This window comes from Phocoena phocoena, chromosome 17 (assembly GCF_963924675.1).
Source record: "Phocoena phocoena chromosome 17, mPhoPho1.1, whole genome shotgun sequence".
Lineage (NCBI taxonomy): Eukaryota > Metazoa > Chordata > Mammalia > Artiodactyla > Phocoenidae > Phocoena > Phocoena phocoena.
The window spans coordinates 20686354-20700011 of record NC_089235.1 but is presented as its reverse complement, the minus strand read 5'-3'; positions in this window follow the sequence as shown (position 1 = coordinate 20700011).

Genomic DNA, 13658 nt, shown 5'->3' with positions numbered 1-13658 from the left:
TCTGATGTGATTGCACGGGAGGATGGCTTTATCTAAAGATATATCATTAACTCTCATCACCATCTCCTAATATGGCTCTTCTGGGTTAATGTGTTGTGAAAATTTGAGGAAATTTTTGTGTAAATATATGCACTTTAAGGAGTAAGAGACTAACTTCATCAAAAGGAGAAAAGGGAAGCCAGAGTGGACAGGATCAGGGAAGGGAAAAAAAAAAAAAAAAGACTAGCATTAACTAAATGTTGCTCTGGGGATTTAAGTAACTCGACTCAACCTCTGCCCCAGCAAACCAGCCATCTGACTGTCTCTTAAAGGCCCCTTCCCCTCCAGAGGGGCGGCTGGAGCAGAGCATAATCTGTGAAGTGGCACAAATGAAGCTTCTCAGATAAACACGGCTAATCAATCTGCAAGCCCATTTCTTTGTTTCTACCCCCCTCCCCGTGTAGGACGGATTTTACTCTCGAACCCTTAATTCCCTACGTTACTAAATCTCTCTAAATTCATTTTAATGGAAAAAGGGATTGTCAAAACCCATTTCCTTCCGAGGGCATTGTCTTCTTCAATTAGAAAGGAGCAATCTTTTTCTGACCATTATTAAATGTGAAACTCTTCAAGCTTTAAAAAGAGGGGAAAGGGAAACTTTTCCATTTAGCATGAATGTCACAACCTTTAGGTTAAGTTAGAACCCAAGTTCCAGTTACACAGTTCTCCTTATATATACTATGGAGCTTACAGAGTAGATAACTGTTATAACCTCTTCTGTCAATTCATCTGAGAACGCTCAGCCAATCAGAGTCGACTGTAGCATAACAGACCTCGGGAAAGGAGGTCAGGCTTTGAGGTAAAGTGCTATTCACTACTGGACCATGCAAGGAGCTCTTTATTCCTGTTCTTATTGGCATCAGTCCCCCTTACTAGAGCAAGAACAAAGCCAAGTGCTCGTGTGAGGTTTATGAATAAATCAGAGGTGAGCCACTTTAAGTGCTGCCCATGACTTCCTTGTTGACAGTGAGCCCTTAAACAGGCTTCTATGACCAGCAACTTCTGGCAAACCACAATGATTCCTAATCTGCACCCTGTTTCATTTCAAGAACTAAGTGGCCCACCCCATTTTTCCTGCAAGTTTTCACCTTTCAGGCAGTTCTTGTTCTATCTCGAGCAGTTTAGCTTTACAATCCCAGAGCAGTCAGCTGGCTCTACGGTCATCATAGAAATTGTACCAACTGAAAATCTTCCTTTGCTTGGAAGAATTCCACAAATGAAAACATCTCCAGCATGACAGAAATTATTCTCATATTAATATTATAGAATCTTTGGATATGGGAGGAGCTCAACCAACCAGGTTGAAAAATGTTAAATGATTTGCTGAAGGAGACACACACACACACGCACACACACACACACGCACACACACACACACACACACACACACACACACTAGATTCTCATTGGCTGTGCCCTGTAGTTGTGTGATATTTCCTGGAAATTTCTCTGAGCTTCAGTTTCCTTATGGGTTAAACCAGGGGATTGTGCTATATCCCTTCCGACTTCAACAAGCTATGGTTCTAATACAAAAACCCATTTAGATTGTGCTGGAAGACAGTTTTCCCTATGGAATTTTCCAAGACAGACCCAGATGTTTTTAAGGTCGCATTTTTTTTCAATAACCAGATTTCAAGAGGAGAGGCAGATTCCAGTAGTATAGTAAACTGAAGTGTTTTATTTATGTTTTTAATTAACAATCAGATTTTTTCATGTATTCATGTATTTATTGAGGATATTTACCAAGGATTTGCCAATATTGTCCATCACTGTGAATACAGGGATTAAACAGACATGGGTGCTGCCCTCATGGAGACTGAAATTTATTTGAGGAGAAATTTAAACAAGCATCATGAAAAATGCTAAGATGTTAATTATTTTCTTCCAATGAAATATATCCTACCCTATCAGTATTCAGTAAATGTTTAGCCTTAAATAAATGTGCTTCAAATGAATGGTTAAGTCCAGGGTCACTTATAAATGACCAGAATGTAGGCAAGGCACACACTTTTATTTTTAAGAAAAACTTGAGCAAAGATTGTGAACTAAATATATATTATAAATGTCAAGTGAAAACCAAACTCAAATCTAAGAAATTACTATCCAAAATGCACTTATATTTTCCATAAAAATATAAAGAATAATTTTAAGTGTGTATCTTACATGTAACACAATGGGAAGTTATTATGAATTTAAAAATCAGAAAGAAAAAAAACATAACAGAAATAGATTTTAGTTTAGAGGATCGAAAAATTGTGTTTATAAATGTATTAACCCTTATCGTGAATCTTATCACCTTTGAACCTGGGTCGTCCTCCTCTGAATAATGCATTCCTATAGAAAGATAAAGGACTGAGATGTCCTCCATGAGATAAGCCAAGAGGAGACTCATAACTTGACTATAAAATTCCCACAAGAAAGGCTTCCCTGGTGGCGCGGTGGTTGAGAGTCCGCCTACCAATTCAGGGGACACGGGTTCGTGCCCCGGTCCAGGAAGATCCCACATGCTGTGGAGCTGCTGAGCCTGTGGGCCATGGCCGCTGAGCCTGCACATCCAGAGCCTGTGCTCCACAACAGGAGAGGCCACAGCAGTGAGAGGCCTGCGTACCGCAAAAAAAAATTCCCACAATTTAAGGGTTTTATAATATTACTGGGTTATTAAGAACTGGATCTTTTCTCTAGGTTGTTATAAATTTTGGTCAGCAGGGTGCCATGTAAACAGTATTTATTCTTCTTTCATGGCATATCAAAATATCATAACATCAAGTATATAAAAAGGTATTGCTATGACATCTAATCCAGTTTGGCGAAAACCTCTAATTCAAAGGCTTTCAAACAGGTAGGGTCAGCTTCAATACTGAAATAAGCTTTGTGGTCTCTTCTATTATTGTATATAATGGACAGTCTGGAATCTTGAGTTCCTATGGATAGACTAAAGTCTGAATACTTTAAAACTGTTTCTGTTCTAATTTGTTTCTTATAAAAAAGATCCCAGAGATGCATTAAAATCATCTAGAAACCCCTCAAAAACAAAGCAACCTGTGATGATGTTGTAGCAAATAATGAGGTGGAGGCGTATCCACCTAGATGTCATCTAGGTATCTGTCAATGAGAAAACATGAGAAGAAGGAGACTACCCTTTGGTCCTACCTCTTAGGCATCCCCCTTGACTAATTCCTATCTCCCTCCCTTGTCAGGGACAGGGGCATCTCTCTTCAAAAGGTCTATGTAGATTTGCTTTATCAAGTACTCTTCAGTAGAGCATTATATCAAAACCAGCTATTGACAATAAAGAGGGGAATGAAGGATATCGGGCCCTATCCACATTCACTTATTTTAATATGTTCACAACAGTTTAGCCTTAGGTAAGCTCTACAGCAGCTCTGAGACACAAACGAGGAATCTGAGGCTCAAAAAGATTAAATAACTTTGATAAGGTCATCTATAACAAGAATTTAACCCAAGTGTCTTACAGATCTAATAAGATTTCTATTGGTCATTGAGTTGTCAAAAAATTGGAATAGATTTTCAAATATCTAAGACTTAAGTTAAACAAACTCATTTAAAAAGGAAAAAGGAATCCAAAGTAAACAGAATCAAAAGAATGTCTGGTTTTAAACTAAGTGTCATTCTTTCTCTACACTATGCTCCCTCTAAAACATCACAGCTTTGTCTTTACTTTCCCTCCACAAAATACAAACCTTTCTTCTTCACACTGTGTTCATCGTTATTAAGAATACATTTTAAGTCACTGAGATCATTAGTACTTTTATGAATCGTAGACTCATCTTGACCATTCAAAGTACCTAGCCTAACCTCCTACTTAACACAAAAACATGCTTCCGGTCACAGTGGTAAGAGGCCATCCAGATTCTACTGGTCTCCTTTCAGTAACAGAGAACTCACGCTCTCAGAGGAGACAGCATCACTGTTGGATTACCATTGCACATTTTCCTTTTCTTCTCTTCCCCATTTCCACCACATTTGTATTCATTCACGGAACAAACCCTTTTCTAAGCAGCCAATATAGCTGAGTGGCCATTGGTCCTAGAGCTGGGACAGCTGAGTTCTTGTCCTGACATGTTCCTACCTTGCTGGCTGACTCAATGTTTACTTCTCCAGAATTCAGTATGCCATATTTTAAAATGAGCTGGTTGAACTGAAGAACTATAAGGAAGTTTCCAGGATTTAGCCCTTTGATAGTTTCCAGTTGTCTTACCACCCTACCTGCTCTTTTTCTGTTGCAATCGTGTTGGCCACTTCTTAGAAAATGAAAGAAATTTAGTCTACAGAGGAACACCACACAGGCTACCCCTATAAACACATCTAAAGAGGAAAGAGAGACATTAACATGGAAAAAGGGTAGGGGTGGGTGTGTGTGTCTGCATACACACTCCTATTTTGTATCTATTAAACCAAAGGAGATGACTCACTCTCCATTCATTAGTGGGCTCAGGAAATTTTAAGTATGAATTGCTTTATTGCTAAATGTATGGGGGAAAAGTACTACGAACTATATATTAGAAAATCTACATTAGTAAAGCCTTTCAGGTTTAATAAAGGTACTTTGGGATATGATTGGGCTTCTTCAATTTATTCTTCCAGTCAGGCAAATTTTAAGATTCTTTATAAACTTCCTTCTTAGAAAGTTTTGTTCTGTTATTAACAGTACAACCAGGTGGCATACACCAGCTCATATGTTTTTGTATTTTAACATTGTTAAAGCTATGGATTTCCTTTCTTCTTTACAGTGAAGGAAAAGAATTTTATGGATAGTTATAAAATGCATATTTTAACCCAAAAGTCGATTTTCCCTGGTTAAAATGATTTAGATCCGAGTAAATGCCTGCAGAACGCTTTCTGTTTTTACAGCTAGAACACGATGGAAATTATAAACTTTGTCCTAGAGGTACGTGCTATAATGTGTACCATTCAAAAATTATCAACTGTGCACTGTCGTCTCCCCAGGACAAGCAAACATTAGAAATGATCAATCATCTAAATATATGATGCTAGTGTGTGAACCCCTGACCCAAATGACTAAAACACCTACTCAGGACTTGTCTTGGACCATCAGGGCATTATGACACATTAACTAAGTCAAGCTGCCCAAATTCTTAAATTGTATTTGTTTATTTTTTCAATCTCTAGAATGTTAAAGTGGCTAATTATACCAGAGACAAGCTACTTGCCAAATATGACTTTAGTGTCAAGCCATTTTTAGGTTGTGTGCGTACATTCAAAAGTGCCTCAAAATGGCAAATATTTTAGTTCACTCACAAACCTTGAAAAGAATAGGGGAGTGGGAAGCAGCCATTCCTGGACTGAGGATTGTATGTCAAACGTGAAACCGTATCAAACTTTCAGGGCAACTTGTGAACCTCTGAAACGAGGGAATTAACAGAACATCAAATCCAGCAAGATCACAGGGGGAACAATCCATATACCAGAAAATAATGCCATTGAGCCCTCATTAAAAGACCATTTTGTCCTTAGCCATCAAAGACTGTGAGTGCACTAAGATCTTGGTTATATCATCAGGGATAACTAAAACAAGTGCCAAGAGAAATTGTGCACTTTTAGTTCTCACATGTGTCCATCTGTTCACATATAAACATATATTCTGCTTTCTGTCTGATTCCTAAAAATCTTGATATCAGAATACCCTGGGCTTTTGCCCATTTCCTAAGAATGCAGACATCACATAAGCTACTATTAACCCATGTGTGATCTACTTCCATGGTGGCTGGAAAGCTGCCAGTTACAACACATGGTGCTTGGTTAACAATGTCTTAAAATATAAATGAATTTATTTTTTAAATTAGCACATTTTTCTTATGGAAATATCTTAATAAGCCCTGCTTCATGTAAAAGAATAGCTTCCATGTGGATTTTTTTGTTCTTTTAAGAGTTTTGCAAGCATATCCATAAAGTTAACCAGAAAAGTTTCTGAAACAATCCAGAATTTCTTGACAATTTTTCTAGAGGGCTCTAGTAAAGAATTTTGGTGACTTTATATAACAAAGATCAAACACTTTTCCCTTACAATGTTCTGTACTCAAGAGGCAACCTTACACTTTAATTTATGTGAAAACACTTCTGATTCCGCAAGTTTCCATGTAACCATCTTAACAGTACTGAATAGCAACTGAACAGTTAAAGTGATGAGGCAAATAGAAGTTCTACAATCTAGTAACAAAACAAGTTAGGTTAATATCTGGCGGAATCTTTCAATCCTGCTCTGGGGTAGCCTTCAATGGCTCATTTGTGGTGACCCCAAACCGGAAAGAGCTTGTTTAAAGTGTATACATATAAATAATTATCCACACTGTATTTGATTTACATATGTACAAAAGAACCAATTCCCACCTTTGAAAGTGTCTTAACACTTATGGTATTTTAACTGCCCTAATTATGGTTGAAGAAACATCATTAAGAGCCCTGATCACATCAACTGATAACCAGTTACAGCCCTAACTAGTGACAAGGGAAAACCCTACTGCAAATGTCTCCAAGAGTACTTAGACACTTTCACAAAGACTTATCTCTAAGTGAAATACACAATACTCCTACAAAGCAACACGAAGATGAATTAAATCCTAAGGAAATAACTCTGTATCCTCTTCCACCAGCCCCTCCCAGCCCGAAAAGCTGAAAGGCCACCTAAAACACTTAACATTGCCAAAAAATCAGAATACACAACTCTTTCCCAAGTGAAGTGTTCTACCAACTGAGACAACTATTTATAGCCGATAGGGTAGGGGATGGGGGAGGGAGCATCATATATTCCATTATTAACTACATGAGATATCCACACCGTACCACTGGCTTCTTCTGAAATAACTGTTTTTGCCAGCAAAGTGCTGGGAATTCTTGATACCCAATAGTCAATATTTGGCTAGCCTAGCATGTATCTGAAAACTCTTCTATATACAAACCTCTGTTTATCGTCCTCTAGCCGCACTACTGCCATACATATTACTTCCCAGTGATGATGAAAACTCAGGGCATCTTAGAAAGTTGCTGAAATCTGAGCCCCTGCTTGTTTTCTCAAGTCTTGGACAAACATAACTTTAGAGCGAGCAGAGCATAGGCATAAAGAAAGAGGAGCCTGCATTTTCATCTTCCTTTCATCTCGGTCATTCAGTCAGCCATTCAGAACCCTATTCAACAGAGCTTTTCATTATGCAAAAAAATGCTAATCCTTTTCCGATGCTTTCACACTTGTATAAACCCCCATTCCTTCAACTGAAAAGCAATTATATCAGTTTACCTTTCTGTCAAAAACAAGATTAATATTCCAATAACAGAATTTCCTTTCTTCTCCTATCTTTCTGCTTTAGGAAACTAGAGATTATTAGTAGAGGCATTCTTAGAACAAGAATACATTATTTTAAATATGATTATGTGAACCAATGAGCGGGAAAAGGAGAAGAATCATAGGAAGAAAAAGTCCTTCAGTTACAGCAGAAACTCTTTTCTGTGACACAACTGACCTTTCCTTTGCAGATGCCCAAAGACGCGGAGTCTCACTCTGGTCTATTAATCAGAAACAAATTATGAAAGAATGTAGCTGGACTGGTTGACACTATCCCATCTTGGGAGATTCAGTCACAGCCTAGTAACAATGTCCTCTTCATGGGTAATGAACAGCCATGACAAATGGGGCAGAGAAACTATTTATTTGCATATGTAAATTCTCACACAAGGGAAACATGTACAAACAAGTGTCATTGTAAGGTGGATTAGGCAAACAACGCTTTCTTTTTAGGACATTCTGCAGCCCAGAACATTAGTCAGCACAATTAAACCAGTCTCCATGGAGACTAATGAAATTTCACCATGGTATGAGTTAAATTAGATAGCTAGTTATGTGTTTCCACAATCCAACTTGAAATCCATTATTGTTTCAGAACAATACAGCAATTGTGCCTAGCTGATCTTTGCCAGCTCAACAAGCTTCTAAGTTGACAATTTGCATATGTTAATATAATTAAGCACTAATTACATGAAACTTGTACATATTCACATGCACTTTCCCTGGGCGCTTTTCAGTTTGAACCTTGGCGAAGTCTTTAACCCTTAGAATGGTTTGAGAGGAAAAAAAAAAAAAGAAACTCTGCCTGTGGGTACAGCCCCTAGGCAGACACAGAAAGGCTCCTCATTTATAAACACAAAGCTTAACCTGGCTTCTCATATTTCTAGCAACAATGACAGAAAATATTTTGTGAATGTGCTAGGGACCAGGGATAAGAGAAAAGGGATTGGGGGGTGGGGGGTGGATTCATCTTTAAAGACTCATAACTAGTATCTTCTCATAGGTAAGTAATAACACTCATTTCAAGAAAAATGTTAAGGAAGAGTTTGCTGTCACTGACATTGTCGAACGTTGGGAGATGAAAATGATTTGACAACAGCAAAAACAGCAAGTAGAAAAGGAAAAAGGAACCAGCAACACCTAATGAGCTTTACATAAATATATGCAGAGGCAATTAAGCAATGTTAATTACTATGACAGCAGTTAATTGAATATAATTAGATATTTTAAGCCACTGAATAAAGCATAGTTAAGATTAATTTTATTGAGATTAATTGTAAATAAGGAGAGATTAACTCTGTGTTTTGACAGGCATAAAAAGTAGTTCTGCAAATGAAGCAGGAGCGTGGCCACCAGTCCAAAAATCATATATTATTTTAATGTCACACCTCAGAATCATCTCCTCAATAAACATGACTTTTCAAACCCAAACAGACAGGAATCTTGAAGAAAAACAAACAGCTTGCAGAGATTAAAGAGCCTTTTGTCCTTTTTCATGTGCATTTCTTTTAACAGACTAAATTAAGCGAGTCTGGTGTACGTGTTTTAGGAAGGAACATTTCACACTGAATGGAAAAAATGTTCTATCACATATGAAATTCGTGCAGCTGCGCGGAACTTGGTCCAGATGGTTTTAGACTATAAAACACCCCCAAATGATAGACAGTAGGCCTTCCCAAGATTATGTGATAAAGTCACAATCTTTTATTTTGACCTCCCAAATTTCTGCTTTGTATTATTTCCCATCAAGTCACATATTTTCTTTTACAAATGTGTTTCTCCAAGAGGGTTAAAGAAACGTTGCGCCTACTAAGTGTTAGAAATAAATGTTAAGCGAATGGAAGAAGGCCTCTATGAACAGATATCAGCTAAATCACTCAGCCCCAAAATGCAATGATAGCCATGACAACAATGCAAATGACAATACTTGGTTATTACAATGGTTACTAGAAATATTTCTTGGGAAAAATAGTGCTAGATGAAAATCCCTTCCAAATACTTTCACACCAAGCTAATTCATGCATACTCTTTAAGAAAATGAACACAGTCTTCAAGAATGCTGAACAAATCACTAATAAGAAAGGAACTTCAATTGATTTTGAAATAAATCAATAGGTGATTAACATAATATTTTTAAAGCAGCAGAATGTATGTGTGTGTATATCTCTATATATTACATAAACATATATATTTCCAACACCTCTTAGCTCTTAATTGAACAAGGGCTTTATGCTGTGGAGCCTGGCTCTACATTGCCTCACAACTTCTTTAGGATGCCCTTGGTCTTTATAACAAAAATCCTAAAATGGTCTGTGAAACAAGACTACGACGACAAGCCATTCTGCAGTGAAAGATTTTAAATCATCCAGCCTCTTTTAATAGACTTGAGACTTATTGAGGTAGAAACCATAAAAAATGAAGAAGGGAAATTTAATCCCTGAAATATTGATTTGCACATTAATATCATATAGGCAGAGGGCAATTTGGCTTCGTGGAAATGACACATTGTCGACCCTTGGTGAAGTCAGAGCCAATCTAACTGCTGAACATGTCTGAATCTCAAGAGTTATTAAGGGCTTCCCTTCTTGCCTTTATGACTTTTCTTCAGCCTACCAATGCAATCTTAAATGTATTATCTTTAAGAAATAATTGTAAAACCTCAGGGGTTTTCCAGTTAATGGAAGGAAGGCCAAACCACATCAGATTCTGAAATGCAACATTAAACCCTTGCAATCAACAAAACCACCTCAATTCTCATCCATCCAGGGCAGGATCTAATATTGTTATTAGAGATAATCAAATTTCATTGTGTAAATTTAGGCTCATGGTCAGAATGGAAGCAGTAAATTCTGCAATATTAAACAGCGATTTTCTCAGCCTCCTTTATGTTTTCCATTGCTGGGACAGCATCTTTTAAAATAATCCAACTAGCTCAAAATTAATGGGCAGATCTGGGCTCATCTGCTAAAAACTGCAAAAGATTACAATAAAGCTGAGCGTGTTTCCTTCATTTTTAACTTTAAGTGGCAACTTTCACTTCCTAGACCCAGAGCCCACTCTCCCTGCCTACCCCACAATTGGGTGCTATTGCTTTGACTTACACAGCTGGTTTACCTGACCTTTCTTTGTTCCTCAGGTACATATCACTTTTCAGATTTATGATATTTCCCCCATATTTCATTGAGTCTATCTTCATTGACATAAAAATGAAAACAAATGAGTTGACTTTTCAAAATCCAAAAGCAACCAGCTACTGAATAAATACACAGTGATACTCTCTCCCCAGTTTATGCCATAAATATTAGAACAGTTTTTTTTTTTAATAGCTGTATAAACCTTATGAGCCCCACACTGAAGCCAGGTGCAAGAGGTTAAAACAGCTGGCTAGCCATCTTTTATTTTTGTGTGCCTTCCTGCTGATTGAAACCGCAAACGTTGAAAACTATCAAATATTCCCTTAAGGATTTTTTTTTTTTTTTAAGAAGAGGAAGGAAAAAAGAAAACCTTCGTTTTCTTTAATATGCTCCTCCGTGGAGAAGAAAAACTCTAAAACACAATCAGTCACAGAGATTGTGAAATGATCCCAATCCCTCCTTTCTGTTGTATTTAAACCATCCTTTCCAACAACTTCTAGACACAATTGTTTTTATTCTTCAGTTAGAAAAAAAGAGAGAGAAAAGAAAGAAAGAGAGAAAGCCTGAGCTTGCTCTGTCAGTTTTGCCAGTAAATATAAAGTAAAACAAGTGTTGATGGCACCGAGAGTGTTACATACCCGGGCTGTGTTTTTGCATTGCTCTCAATGGAAGCGATCGATGCCCGTGTCACTGTCGCGTCCCAATCGCAGCCAAGTCTCAGCCTTAATCTAAGCAACATCCGAAAAGGCAGCGACAGCCGCAGCCTCTCCCTGACTCTTCCATCCATCCACCCAACTAAAAATATAATACTACATATGAGCTTTAACCACTCCACGTTTATAGGGATCAAGCCACTGAAAATCCAGGAGAACACAATAAAAAAAAAAAAAAAAAAAGCCCTCCTTCTGTCTCTTGTCTCTCTCTCCTCTCTCTTCCTCTCTCTCTCCTCTCTCTCTGTCTCTCCTTTTGCCATCTACATGATCCTTGATTAAACATGGAACAGAGTTAATAAAAAAAGGGGGGGGAGGACTCAAGGAGAGGAAATGCAACTGTCAGAAATCGGGACCGCCAGATTTCCTGGTGAACCTGCCTCTCTGAGTCAGTGTCAATCCACCATCTTCCGCCAGTGAACTTGTCTTTGGGTTTTTGTTTGGTCTGGGGGGGTTGTTGTTGTTGTGTGTGTGTGCTTTTTTGGAACGGGGGAGGGGAAAGGCAAGGTGGGGGCTGGCGGTGGGGGGGAGTAGGGAGACCGTGTGTGTCTGTGAGTGTGTTGAGTGTGAGTGTGTATGTGTGTGTAGGGGTCGGGGTGGGGGGGTCCGTGTTCGCGATCTGAACCTTTGGTACCTACAAGGAGGGTGTCTCACCGAACGGTAGCTAAGACCTCACCAGGACCGCGCGGGAGCGAGGAGTCGCGGCCAAAGGCGCCCGCCGGAGCCTCGTCTCTGGGCCGGACCCCAACCCGAGCGGCCGAAAGGAACCCCCCGCCCGGACCACAGGTAACAAAAGAAATACAAACCAGTGCACCGTCTTCGGGACTGGGGGTGGGAGGGGCTGGGTGGGGAGTCCTCTGTAACTTGGGCATCGGCAGAGAAACTTTATACAATTCCATGAGAAATTTTATTATTTATTTTTCCGATAGAAAAGAGCAGAAAGAATGGGGGGAGGGGGGAACAAGATAGAAGTAGAAGGAAGGCGAGACCCGACGCATTCCAGCCCCTCTTCCCTTAGCTGCTCCCGGCCGGAAGGCGCACTTGATGCCGGGAGAGGCGAAGAAGGTGAAGTTCGTTTGTAGACCTGGAACCCCTTTGGGGGGTGCCGGGGAATAAACCAGTTCTCACAACCGGCCACAGACCCCCCCCCCCAATACACACACACACACACACACACACACACCTTGCCCTTCGCCAAAAGAAAAGGAAAAGATTCTTGACCCTGAGCCGCGGGCAGCTCTCCTCCGGTCTAAGACACACCCAGCAGCGAAAGCGCCCCGAGAGAGCTGCGGCCGCCTCCCGGGTCCCTGGCCCCGAGGCCCGGCGATCCCGCCTACTAACGGACCTGTCTGGCGTTCGCCGGCGCCCGGGTCCGCGCCGCCCGCGCCGCCTCCCTCTCCGGCGGGCGGGCGTCTACCTGCAGCCCCAGCCCCGGCTCGCGCCCCAGCCTCTCGGAACCCCCTGCCCACCGCGCACGGAGCCGCGGGCCTCCGCAGCTCCGGCGCGCTAAGCACCCTTCTTAGAACTTGAGCGAGGGAAGAGGGGTGGTGAGAGGAGGAGAAAACCAAGGCTGAATGGGAGGGGAGGGGAGCAGGAAGAGAAGAGGGAGAGAGGGGCTCCGAGTCCCACCGACCAACGTCCAAACTTTCGGAGGATGGGTGCGAAGGAAGGGTCATCCCGACCGGGGTGCGGGGACGCGGGGCGACCGGGGGCCCCTGGCAGTGTCCGCGCCGCCGCGGAGCTGACAGCTTCCCCGCGCCTCGAGAAAGCCCCGGGCTCGCGGTGGAGACAGAACCCGAAAAGACAGGCAAAAGGAGAGAAAACTGCTCGGCCAAACGTGGATGATCCGCCACTTAATCCAAAAGTTAAATCCCGAAAAACGCACACACACACACACACCCCAAAGAAAGTGGAAAATCAGGTCCTTCAGTGCCCCCTTCCTCCCTCGGCGGAGCAAATCCTGGAGCCAAAAAAGGGGGAAAGAGATAGAAAAGGGGGGGCAGAGCGGAAGAGATGGTCGGGCTGAGGGGATGTGTGCGAGAGCGAGCGGGAGCGAGCGAGCCAGGCGCAGAGAGGGAGAGAGGCGGAGAGGGAGAGAGAGGGAGCGAAATATCAAAGATTGTGCAAGATCAGGCTGGAAAGATAATCGATACTCGACCTAAATTTAACACAAACTACTCAATAAAAGTTAAAGAAAAAACTTACTTTCCATTTCCCCTGCAGTTCCTACTCGATCTTCGCCTCTTTTTTGTTTTGCTTTTATTTTACTTACAGCTGATCACATCCAAGTAAAACGAGAGGGTTCATTAAAAAATAAAAAAAAATTAAAAATTAAAAAAATATTCCTCGAACTTTATTGGGTGAAAATAAAAACGCTGGAGCAGAAAGTGGGGGGCATGGAGCGGTCCTCGGGGGTCCGGGAGGAGTTAAAGCATGTGCCGACCGCGGTCTCGCTGT